This window comes from Ascaphus truei, chromosome 20, assembly GCF_040206685.1.
Source record: "Ascaphus truei isolate aAscTru1 chromosome 20, aAscTru1.hap1, whole genome shotgun sequence".
Classification (NCBI taxonomy): Eukaryota; Metazoa; Chordata; class Amphibia; order Anura; family Ascaphidae; genus Ascaphus; species Ascaphus truei.
Window position 1 is genome coordinate 11,782,714 of NC_134502.1, and position 12,425 is coordinate 11,795,138.

The 12,425-nt window shown below is 58.9% G+C and overlaps 1 protein-coding gene across 1 annotated transcript in view; it reads left to right on the forward strand.

Moving 5' to 3' along the window:
* The first annotated feature begins 2,877 nt into the window (after window positions 1–2,877).
* PSMB9 (proteasome 20S subunit beta 9) overlaps window positions 2,878–12,425 on the forward strand; it is a 42,102-nt gene continuing 32,554 nt past the window's right edge. Inside the window, exon 1 of the mRNA XM_075578159.1 lies at window positions 2,878–4,790. The gene's annotated coding sequence lies outside the window, so the exon portion shown is untranslated. The remainder of the gene's footprint in view (window positions 4,791–12,425) is intronic.

Below are 12,425 nucleotides of genomic sequence, written 5' to 3' on the forward strand. Positions count from 1 at the left end.
CTCTCAACCTCCTTGACAATTCATCAGCAGCCTCCTTCTCAGAGTAGGTGCCCTTACCTCACCAATGATCTACCAAATTATCTTGTAATATGATGAACCTAGTGTGGTTCATAAATTCTGAATAACCCTTAAACAAAGGAGCCCACCATTTGGTGCTATGGTCCTCTACCCCTGATGAGGATACTGATTCCTCTGTATCTCCTCGTGATGATACACCTGAGGTACCACTAGAAAGTGAACCCCTACCTTTCCCTCTACTTGTGTGTTTGTGTACTGTGGGGTTCATTACAGGTGACTTTGTACATGTGGAACTCTCCCTTCCAGAAAACATTGTTCCCCTTATTTTACCCCTGGATGTAGGCTTAAACACAGCAGGATTATCCACAGGAATCCTTCTACTCCAAGATATCTCCCCATCAGACCCTTCATCACTGGTCACCCAATCCCTCCAGTCCGTGGATAAATGGTGAACCTTCTCTTTCTTAACCCCACTAGGGCCTGTTGAACTGGAACGGGCAGGGCAGTGGCGCTATGGGCAAGTGGGGTGGAAACAACACAGTCCTTGACACAGTCTCTTAATCTGGCTATGCCACAACCTGCTGATAATGAAGGGGATGTTACATCTGAAGACCTCTGTTTTCCTCTGGCCAGTACTGCTTCCATGGTCTTATCCTTTTCTTCCTCTATTAGGCCAGGGTGGACGACATCCGGAGCTGTACACTTCCGGTCCACCCTGCTGGGGAAACCGGATGTGACCTCATCATCCGTCGACGTCGCGGAGTCCCAGTACAGGTCCAAGTCCCGCACCGGAAGGGGGTCATCCGTCGCTCGTAGCACCGTAAGTGGTGGTTCAAGATTGCGGACATGCCAAGGGTACACCACCAGCTGTCTCCTCTCGCCGACCTCTTCACGTGTCAACCTCTTCTCGCGTCACCTGGCGGGAGTAAGGGGGTGGTACTTCCTTACCGCTCCGCAGGCTCTAGGTAATCTTCTCCTCATCGGCAGTCGTCTCGTGTCCCGTCTCCGCCACGCTGGGAGTCGCCAAGGCCGTGGGACTCAGCTGCTCGGCATCACAGGTAAGTTGCTCACACAGGACGGCATTGCTGCAGTGGTCCGCCGGTAAGCGCATCACCACCGATGACACACTCACGCTCTCGTCATCCGACAAGGCAGGCAGGGACAACTCTGCAGGGGAGCGACAGCGGGGTTTCTCACTTTTGATGGGCACACTGGGCATGCAACGATCTTGTTCTGGCACCACCATCAGCAGCGATTCCCCTCTCCCTTGGGTAGTCACCATCTCTTCTTCAGCGGGTTCTGGTAGCACATTCTCAGCTACTGGACTCAGCTCTGGAACGCCAGACTTCACGGTACCTTGGTCAGGGCTGACATTTACCGATAGGCATTCCACTTCAGTCAGTGTCGCTTTTGGGACCTCCGTAGGAGCCAGGAAAGTGGAAAAGGGATCTACCGGCCACATGTAGAAGATCCCACACTGCGGACACCTCGCATGGATGCTTGGCTCAGGCCCAGGTAATCTGCATTGCAGAAACTTCAGATATTCTGTGCCTCCCACCTCCACCACCAGGCAGCCTCCTGGAAGTTGATAGGCGTTCACACGGCAAAGAGGCATACCGCTAGCTGCTGACACAGTAGATAGCATTGTAGCTCGACAAGAGGCTCTTTCTCGCTCGCTCGCCAGCCACATCAGAATGAAGGTGAGGAAGCTCACATCCGGCTCCTCCTTTCTTCCATTGGCTCTTCAAGTGTCCCCTCCCTCTGGTGGAGATTAGAGGAGGGGCACTCAACTTCTCTTCGTGACGTGAACTGGGGGTTGATCCAGTCACAGCGCAGGGGGGCGCGGCCTCGGCTTTCGCACCATGTCCCTCTTGCAGGCAAGGTGTTTTCTTTCGCGCCAAACCCGGCCAAATATTTGCACACAGTTTCTTCACAGCACGCTTGCACACAGCACGAGCATTCCGCAGTCCCGGCGGGATCCGCCATTTTGATTTCTCAGTTCCTCGCGGCGCATTACTACACACAGCTGTCATCTTTGGTCTCATGGTATTCACAATAGCGCTATCCTCACTGCCGTCAGGGGGACTCGCTCCTCGCTACACACCACACGCCATTTCAGATCTAACCAGCGATAAAATTGTAGCATACACCAGGCTAGGCAAAACTCTTTCTCTGCATACTGCACACGATGACAGTCCAGTCAAGGGCTCTGTGGTGACAGACTGGCTACCGGCTAGATGTGCTTTTGGGGGGCTTCTCCCCTGCAGCACAGGCATTCCTCCTCTTGACTGCCAGTACCATAGACCCTTTCCAGAAGTTCCTGCTCCAAGTTACCCAGTTTACTTCCTCCAGGCATCTATGAGCACTCGGTGGCAAGTGGATCATCAGGAAGCGCATACCATGTGGGAACACATAAAAAGAAAAATGCTTTTGGTGCAATATTGTGCAGACAGTGATGGAGTAAAGTTGCTAGCACAGAATGTGTACACAGAATACTCACAAACGTGAGGTAGGATGAAGGCACATAAAGGTATCTTTAAGAGCTGGTGTCAATCTGTGGAGTATGGTGTTGCCAGAATACTGTGGTTCCCAGCTGACCTTTAGGGCAGGAAAACACTGGACATAGCGTAGACCGTAAAACAATTTAATAAACGAAGTAGTTATATTCCAATCTACTCACATGTTGCAAGATTAAAAACAGCATTTTAGATCTCAATGATCTCTGCAAATATCGCTCGATGCTGCCACCGGATGGGGCCTCTCTCTCTGGTCTCCATCCTTCTCTGCTGTGCGTGTCACGAGTGCGTGTCACTTCCAGTTGCTGACACGCACTCGTGACACGCACAGCAGAGAAGGAGGGAGACCAGAGAGAGAGGCCCCATCCGGTGGCAGCATCGAGCGATATTTGCAGAGATCATTGAGATCTAAAATGCTGTTTTTAATCTTGCAACATGTGAGTAGATTGGATTTTAACTACTTCTTTTATTAAATTGTTTTACGGTCTACGCTATGTCCAGTGTTTTCCTGCCCTAAAGGTCAGCTGGGAACCACAGTATTCTGGCAACACCATACTCCACAGATTGACACCAGCTCTTAAAGATACCTTTATGTGCCTTCATCCTACCTCACGTTTGTGAGTATTCTGTGTACACATTCTGTGCTAGCAACTTTACTCCATCACTGTCTGCACAATATTGCACCAAAAGCATTTTTCTTTTTATGTGTTCCCACATGGTATGCGCTTCCTGATGATCCACTTGCCACTTTCTATGAGGATTGAGAAAGAAATCCTACACCAGGTCACAGCTGCAATCAACCATTGTGTTTGTCTAAGTATCACCATTATCACTATTATATTGATTATATCACTGCTATTGTAAATGTATATGAGCGCCAAATTTGGTTAAACACTCCACACACATCTATGAGCACTCGCCTCAGGGAACTAGAACAGCAATAGCACAGCTGCCAACAGTTCTAGGTCATGCTATGCGAGGTTCAGAAACCCCCTGACTACACCTAGCATCTCTCTTTCTGCAACACTTGCGCTGGAAGTACACATTCTAATCTTCCAGTTTTGCTTCGCTGAAAGCCTGTCCTAATTTCTCTCAGCAGCGCCTCCAAATGTAACCCTGTTTCCTCTACCCAATCTCACATAGGGTCTCCTAAGGAAAATAGCACTCTGGTTACATGGGTCTTGTTGGTGCATACCTTCTGGTAACAAGGGGCCCTGGGTCTCCCGCAATGACATGGGGGATAACAGGACAGGCTTCTGGGGCTGTGCCTGAATTCTTCTTACTGATGCAGCACCTCCATCTAGTGCAGCACCCCAGCTGTGTGGGGTGAAATATCTGCAAAAGAGTTTTATTCCCCTCCTCCCAATATACTCCACTCTCAGGCAGGAGGTATAGATAAAAGCAGATGGTATTTATTGTTGTTCTGTGTTCAGCAGCAGTCTCTATCCACACAGCAGACAGAAGGTTTTCACCCTCAGGATGTTCCTGAACTCACTCCTGATCAAGGGCCTCAAGAGTGGTTCCTGCTCTTCCCCCTACTCTCTTTTAGAGTAGGAGGTATGGGATTACCCCAGGCTACCCTAGGGGAGGCCTCAAGCCTACCAGAGCCCTGGCAGCTTATCACCGGTCTCTGTCAACGGTAGAGACAAACTGACTAAATGGAAGTGACAGCACAGTAAGCAGCTCCAACAGGCACCGCCCCTGTGTCTTCTAATTGGACACAGGGCCTGATGACAATGCCTTCACAGAATCACTGCACTGCATGATGTGGGAAAAACCCATAATTACTCCTGGCAACCTGCCCTTACCAGGTATTATTGCACAGGAGGAGGACAGAATAATAGCCCAAACCTACCAGGGCTATATAAGCAAAAACAAATGTTCTGCTTTATGACTTTCTTTGAGCTTTATCTCTTGCCAATCTACAGTATGACGTTTTTATCCCTGTGCAGTTGTCCAATAGGATATGATGCTTTTCAAAGTTTAGTGGGTATTTTCTTCTTTACAATACCATACATCCGATTCTGCTGTTACCTTAGCATATTTGGATAAATCTGGTCCTATATTTGAATGTAAATGTCTGCATAAAAAGCACATGTCACGGTACAAACACTTTAACTATACATATTTCATATGATATATACAGGATGTATCATTGCCAAGCCTAAAATTGAGCAAGGAGAAGAAGCGTATGTAAGGGTTCACCAGCTGTTTTAACGTTCAAGGAGAAGGAAATTCCTGCATATATTAGCAGAGGTGAGTAATAAACACAAAATAAATAAACGGTTGGTAGGAGGACCTCAGTAACTTCAACACACTTTAGTGGTGGGTGCTGTAGGAACAAACCTTATATATCTCATTTCATCAAAAGGAAACTTGATCCCTTTCACATACGACACACCTGTGAGCATGTCACCTGCATACAGGACAAGGGTTAATACTCCACTTGCAAGAGGTCCCACTTTTCACCTCTGAAAAGGTCCCTCAAATTTACAATATCTCCCTTACGGGATAAGGGTTAATATACAGCTCACAAACAACCCCACGTTTCATCTCCACAAAGGTCCCTCAAATGAGTAACATCTCCCTGTGGCGGGGGAAGGGAGAACCAGGCTTATAATAAAGGTCAAGCCCACTTAGTTACCCCTGGCGTGGGTTTTGGGGTCCTAGAGTGTCAGCTCTTGGGCCCGGGCATTGTGAATGCATTACTGTGACTGTGTGCAAAATATGAGACAATTGTCATTTGTGTTTTATCGTTTCCAGAGGTGATGGGACGCCCCCCCTTCTCTCCTGCCCTCCCCCACTTCTCTCCTGCCTCCCCCCTTCTCTCCTGCCCCCCTTCTCTCCTGCCCCCCTTCTCTACTGCCCCCCATCTCTCCTGCCCCCCCTTCTCTCCAGCCACCCCTTCTCTCCTGCCCCCTTCTCTCCTGCCCACCCCTTCTCTCCTGCCCACCCCTTCTATCCTGCCCCCCTTCTCTCCTGCCCCCCCTTCTCTCCTGCCCCCCCTTCTCTCCTTCCCCCCCTTCTCTCCTGCCCCCCTTCTCTCCTGTCCCGACCCTTCTTTCCTGCCCCCCCTTCTCTCCTGCCCCCCTTCTCTCCTGCCCCACTTCGCTCCTGCCCCCTTCTCTCCTGCCCCCCCTTCTCTCCTGCCCCCCATCTCTCCTGCCCCCCTTCTCTCCTGCCCCCCCTTCTCTCCTGCCCCCCCTTCTCTCCTGCCACCCCCTCTATCCTGCCACCCCTTCACTCCTGCCCCCCCCTTCTCTCCTGCCCCCCTTCTCTCCTGCCCCTGTCTCTCCTGCCCCCCTTCTCTCCTGCACCCCATCTCTCCTGCCCCCCATCTCTCCTGCCCCCCTCAACTCTCCTGCCCTCCCTTCTCTCCTGCCCCCTTCTCTCCTGCCCCCCTTCTCTCCTTCCCCCTTATCTCCTGCCCCCCCTTCTCTCCTTCTCTCCTTCCCCCATCTCTCCTGCCCCCCTTCTCTCCTGCCCCCCTTCTCTTCTGCCCCCTTCTCTCCTGCCCCCCCTTCTCTCCTTCTCTCCTTCCCCCCCTTTTCTCCTGTCCCCCTTCTCTCCTCCCCCCCTTCTCTCCTGCCCCCCTTCTCTCCTTCTCTCCACCCCCATCTCTCCTTCTCTCCTCCCCCCCATCTCTCCTGCCCCACCCCCCTTCTCTCCTGCCCCCTTCTCTCCTGCCCCCCCTTCTCTCCTGCCCCCCTTCTCTCCTGCCCCCCCTTCTCCCCTTCTCTCCTTCCCCCCATCTCTCCTGCCCCACCACCCTTCTCTCCTGCCCCCCTTCTCTCCTGCCCCCCCATCTCTCCTGCCCCCCCTCTCTCCTGCCCCCCTTCTCTCCTGCCCCCCCATCCCTCCTGCCCCCCTTCTCTCCTGCCCCCCCATTCTCTCCTGCCCCCCCTTCTCTCCTGCCCCCTCTTCTCTCCTGCCACCCCTTCTCTCCTGCCCCCCTTCTCTCCTGCCCCCCTTCTCTCCTGCCGCCCCCTCTCTCCTGCCCCCCCCTTCTCTCCTACCTGCCCTTCTCTCCTACCCCCTTCTCTCCTGCCCCCCTTCTCTCCTGCCCCCCTTCTCTCCTGCCCCCCCTTCCCTCCTGCCCCCCCCTTCTCTAAAGCCCCCCCTTCTCTCCTGCCCCCTTCTCTCCTGCCCCCATCTCTTCTGCCGCCCTTCTCTCCTGCCCCCCTTCTCTCCTGCCCCCCTTCTCTCCTTCTCTCATTCCCCCCTTCTCTCCTGCCCCCCTTCTCTCCTGCCCCCCTTCTCTCCTTGTCTCCTTCCCCCCCTTTTCTCCTGCCCCCCCTTCTCTCCTGCCCCCCCTTCTCTCCTTCTCTCCTGCCCCTCACTTCTCTCCTGCCCTCCCCCTTCTCTCCTGCCCCCCTTCTCTCCTGCCCCCCCTTCTCTCCTACCCCCCCTTCTATCCTGCCACCTTCTCTGCTGCCCACCCCTTCTCTCCTGCCCCCCTTCTCTCCTGCCCCCCCTTCTCTCCTGCCCCCCCTTCTCTCCTGCCCCCCTGCTCCCCCTTTTCTCCTGCCCTCCTGCCCCCCCGTTTTCTCTTGCCCCCCTGCCCCCCCTTTTTTCTTGCCCCCCCCTTTTCTCCTGCCGCCCATTCTCTCCTGCCCCCCTTCTCTCCTGCCCCCCCCTCTCTCCTGCCCCCATCTCTCCTGCCTCCCTGCCCACCCCTTTTCTCCTGCCCCCCTTCCCTCCTGCCCCCCTTCTCTCCTGCCCCCCTGCCCCCCCCCCCTTTCTCCTGCCCCCCTTCTCTCCTGCCCCCCCCCACTTCTCTCCAGCCTCCCCCCTTCTCTCCTGCCCTCCCTTCTCTCCTGCCCCCCTTCTCTACTGCCCCCCATCTCTCCTGCCCCCCCTTCTCTCCTGCCCCCCTTCTCTCCTGCCCCCCTTCTCTCCAGCCACCCCTTCTCTCCTGCCCCCCTTCTCTCCTGCCCACCCCTTCTCTCCTGCCCACCCCTTCTATCCTGCCCCCCTTCTCTCCTGCCCCCACCCTTCTCTCCTGTCCCGCCCCTTCTTTCCTGCCCCCCCTTCTCTCCTGCCCCCCTTCTCTCCTGCCCCCTTCGCTCCTGCCCCCTTCTCTCCTGCCCCCCCCTTCTCTCCTGCCCCCCTTCTCTCCTGCCCCCATCTCTCCTGCCCCCCTTCTCTCCTGCCCCCCCTTCTCTCCTGCCACCCCCTCTATCCTGCCACCCCTTCACTCCTGCCCCCCCCTTCTCTCCTGCCCCCCTTCTCTCCTGCCCCCGTCTCTCCTGCCCCCTTCTCTCCTGCCCCCCATCTCTCCTGCCCCATCTCTCCTGCCCCCCCAACTCTCCTGCCCTCCCTTCTCTCCTGCCCCCCTTATCTCCTGCCCTCCCTTCTATCCTTCTCTCCTTCCCCCCTTCTCTCCTGCCCCCCCCCTTCTCTCCATCTCTCCTTCCCCCCTTCTCTCCTGCCCCCCTTCTCTCCTGCCCCCCTTCTCTTCTGCCCCCCTTCTCTCCTGCCCCCCCTTCTCTCCTTCTCTCCTTCCCCCCCTTTTCTCCTGCCCCCCTTCTCTCCTTCTCTCCTCCCCCCATCTCTCCTCCCCCACCACCCTTCTCTCCTGCCCCCTTCTCTCCTGCCCCCCCTTCTCTCCTGCCCCCCCTTCTCTCCTGCCCCCCTTCTCTCCTGCCCCCCTTCTCCCCTTCTCTCCTTCCCCACCACCCTTCTCCCTTGCCCCCTTCTCTCCTGCCCCCCATCTCTCCTGCCCCCCTTCTCTCCTGCCCCCCTTTCTCTTCTGCCCCCCTTCTCTCATTCCCCCCCATATCTCCTGCCCCCCCTTCTCTGCTGCCCCCACCATTCTCTCCTGCCCCCCCTTCTCTCCTGCCCCCCCTTCTCTCCTGCCCCAACTTCTCTCCTGCCCCCCCTTCTCTCCTGCCCCCCTCTCTCCTGCCCCCCCTCTCTCCTGTCTCCCCTTCTCTCCTGCCCCCTCTTCTCTCCTGCCCCCCTCTCTCCTGCCCCCCTTCTCCCCTGCCCCCCTTCTCTCCTGCCCCGTCTCTCCTGCCCCCCTTCTCTCCTGCCCCCAATCTCTCCTTCCCCCCAATCTCTCCTTCCCCCCCATCTCTCCTGCCCCCCTCAATTCTCCTGCCCTCCCTTCTCTCCTGCCCCCCTTCTCTCCTGCCCCCCTTCTCTCCTTCCCCCCTTCTCTCCTACCCCCCTTCTCACCTTCTCTCCTTCCCCCCTTCTCTCCTGCCCCCCCTTCTCTCCTGCCCTCCTTCTCTTCTGCCCCCCTTCTCTCCTGCCCCCCCCTTCTCTCCTTCTCTCCTTCCCCCCCTTTTCTCCTGCCCCCCCTTCTCTCCTCCCCCCTTCTCTCCTGCCCCCCTTCTCTCCTTCTCTCCTCCCCCCATCTCTCCTCCCCCACCACCCTTCTCTCCTGCCCCCTTCTCTCCTGCCCCCCCTTCTCTCCTGCCCCCCTTCTCTCCTGCCCCACTTCTCCCCTTCTCTCCTTCCCCACCATCTCTCCTGCCCCACCACCCTTCTCCCCTGCCCCCTTCTCTCCTGCCCCCCATCTTTCCTGCCCCCCTTCTCTCCTGCCCCCCTTTGTCTCCTGCCCCCCCTTCTCTCATTCCCCCCTTATCTCCTGCCCCCCTTCTCTGCTGCCCCCACCATTCTCTCCTGCCCCCCCTTCTCTCCTGCCCACCCTTCTCTCCTGCCCCAACTTCTCTCCTGCCCCCCCTTCTCTCCTGCCCCCCTCTCTCCTGCCCCCCCTCTCTCCTGCCTCCCCCTTCTCATCTGCCCCCCTTCTCTCCTGTCTCCCCTTCTCTCCTGCCCCCTCTTCTCTCCTGCCCCCCTCTCTCCTGCCCCCCCCTTCTCCCCTGCCCCCCTTCTCTCCTGCCCCCGTCTCTCCTGCCCCCCTTCTCTCCTGCCCCCCATCTCTCCTGCCCCCCTCAACGCTCCTGCCCTCCCTTCTCTCCTGCCCCCCTTCTCTCCTGCCACCCCTTCTCTCCTGCCCCCCTTCTCTTCTGCCCCCCTTCTCTCCTGCCCCCCCTTCTCTCCTTCTCTCCTTCCCCCCTTCTCTCCTGCCCCCCCCTTCTCTCCAGCCCCCCTTCTCTCCTGCCCCCCCTTCTCTCCTTCCCCCCCTTTTCTCCTGCCCCCCTTCTATCCTCCCCCCTTCTCTCCTCCCCCCCATCTCTCCTGCCCCACCACCCTTCTCTTCTGCCCCCTTCTCTCCTGCCCCCCCCCATTCTCTCCTGCCCCCCTAATCTCCTGCCCCCCTTCTCTCCCTTCTCTCCTGTCCCATCTCTCCTGCCCCCCTTCTCTCCTGCCCCCCTTCTCTTCTGCCCCCCTTCTCTCCTGCCCCCCTTCTCTTCTGCCCCCCTGTCTCCTGCCCCCCTTATCTCCTGCCCCCACTTCTCTCCTGCCCCCCCTTCTCTCCTGCCCCCCCTTCTGTCCTGTCCCCCCCTTTTCTCCTGCCCCATCTTCTCTCCTGCCCCACCTTCTCTCCTGCCCCTCCCTCTCTCCTGCCCCCCCTTCTCTCCTGCCCACCTCTCTCCTGCCCCCCTTCTCTCCTGCCCACCTTCTCTCTTCTCTCCTGCCCCTTCTCTCCTGCCCCCCTTCTCTCTTGCCCCCCTTCTCTCCTGCCCCCCTTCTCTCCTGCCCCCTCTCTCCTGCCCCCCTTGTCTCCTGCCCCCACTTCTCTCCTGCCACCCCCTTCTCTCCTGCCCCCCCTTCTGTCCTGTCCCCCCCTTCTCTCCTGTCCCCCCCCCTTTTCTCCTGCCCCATCTTCTCTCCTGCCCCACCTTCTCTCCTGCCCCTCCCTCTCTCCTGCCCCCCTTCTCTCCTGCCCACCTTCTCTCCTGCCCCTTCTCTCCTGCCCCTTCTCTCCTGCCCCCTTCTCTCCTGCCCCCCTTCTTTCCTGCCCCCCTTCTCTCCTGCCCTCCCTTCTCTCCTGCCCCCTCTTCTCTCCTGCCCCCCCTTCTCTCCTGCCCCCCTTCTCTCCTGCCCCCCCTCTCTCCTGCTCCCCCCCTTCTCTTCTGCCCCCCCCCCTTCTCTCCTGCCCCCCCTTCTCTCCCTTCTCTCCTGCCCCCCTCTCTCCTGCCCCCCCTTCTCTCTTGCCTCCCCATCCCTCCTGCCCCCCTTCTCTCCTGCCCCACCCCCATTCTCTCCTGCCCCCCTTCTCTCCTGCCCCCCATCTCTCCTGCCCCCCTTCTCTCCTGCCCCCCTTCTCTCCTGCCCCCCTCTCTCCTGCCCCTTTCTCTCCTACCCCCCCTTCTCCCTGCCCCCCTTCTCTCCTGCCCCCCCTTCTCTTCTGCCCCCCTGCTCTCCTGCCCCCCTCTCTCCTGCCCCCCTTATCTCCTGTCCCCCCCCCATTCTCTCTGCCTCCCCTCTTCTCTCCTGCCCCCCTACTCTCCCGTCTCTCCTGCCCCCCTCTATCATGCCCCCCTTTTCTCCTGCCCCCCTTCTCTCATGCCCCCCTTCTCTCCTGCCCCCCTTCTCTCCCGCCCCCCCTTCTCTCCTGCCCCCCCTTATCTCCTGCCCCCTTCTCTCCTGCACCCCCTTCTCTCCTGCCCCCCCTTCTCTCCTCCCCCCCTTCTCTCCTGCCCCCCTTCTCTCCTTCCCCCCTTCCCTTTTGCCCCCCCTTCCCTCCTGCCCCCCCTTCTCTCCTGCCCCCCTTATCTCCTGCCCCCCTTCTCTCCTGCCCCCCCTTCTCTCATGCCCCCCTTCTCTCCTGCCCCCCCTCTCTCCTGCCCCCCACTCTCCTGTCCCAACTTCTCTCCTGCCTCCCCTTCTCTCCTGCCCCCCCTCTCTCCTGCCCCCTCTCTCCTGCCTCCCCTTCTCACCTACCCCCTCCCTCTTCTCTCCTGTCCCCCCTTCTCTCCTGTCCCCCCCTTCTCTCCTGCCCCCCATTCTCTCCTGCCCCCCATTCTCTCCTGCCCCCCATCTCTCCTGCCCCCTTCTCTCCTGCCCCCCTTCTCACCTGCCCCCTCTCTCCTGCCCCCCTTCTAACCTGCCCCCTCTCTTCTGCCCCCCATCTCTCCTGCCCCCCCTTCTCTCCTGCCCCCCCTTCTCTCCTGCCCCCCCCTTCTCTCCTGCCCCCTCTTTGCTCCTGCCCCCTTCTCTCCTGCCCCCCTTCTCTCCTGCCCCCTTCTCTCCTGCCCCCTTCTCTCCTGCCCCCCTTCTCTCCTGCCCCCCTTCACTCCTGCTTCCCCCCCTTCTCTCCTGCCCCCCTTCTCTCCTGCCAACCCCCCTTATCTCCTGCCCCCCTTCTCTCCTGCCCCCCAATCTCTCCTGCCCTCCCTTCTCTCCTGCCCCCCCTTCTCTCCTTCTCTCCTTCCCCCCTTCTCTCTTGCCCCCCTATTCTCCTTCTCTCCTTCCCCCCCTTTCTCCTGCCACCCCCCTTTTCTCCTGCCAACCCCTTCTCTCCCCCCCTTCTCTGCTGCCCCCCTTCTCTCCTCCCCCCCCCATCTCTCCTGCCCCACCACCCTTTTCCCCTGCCCCCCTTCTCTCCTGCCCCCCTTCTCTCCTGCCCCCCCTTCTCTCCTGCCCCCCCTTCTCTCCTTCTCTCCTTCTCCCTTCTCTCCTGCCCCACCACCCTTCCCCCCTGCCCCCCCTTCTCTCCTGCCCCCCCTCTCTCCTGCCCCCCTTCTCTCCTGCCCCCCTCTCTCCTGCCCCCCCTTCTGTCTTGACTCCCCCCTTCTCTCCTGCCCCCCCTTCTGTCCTGCCCCTTCTCTCCTGTCCCCTTCTCTCCTGCCCCCCCTTCTCTCCTGCCCCCCTTCTCTCCTGCCCCCCCCTTCTCTCCTGCCCCCATTCTCTCCTGTCCCCCTTCTCTCCTGTCCCCTTCTCTCCTGCCCCCTTCTCTCCTGCCCCCCCCTCTCTCCTGCCCCCCTTCTCTCCTGTCCCCCCTTCTCTCCTCCCCCCTTCTCTCCTCCCCCCTCT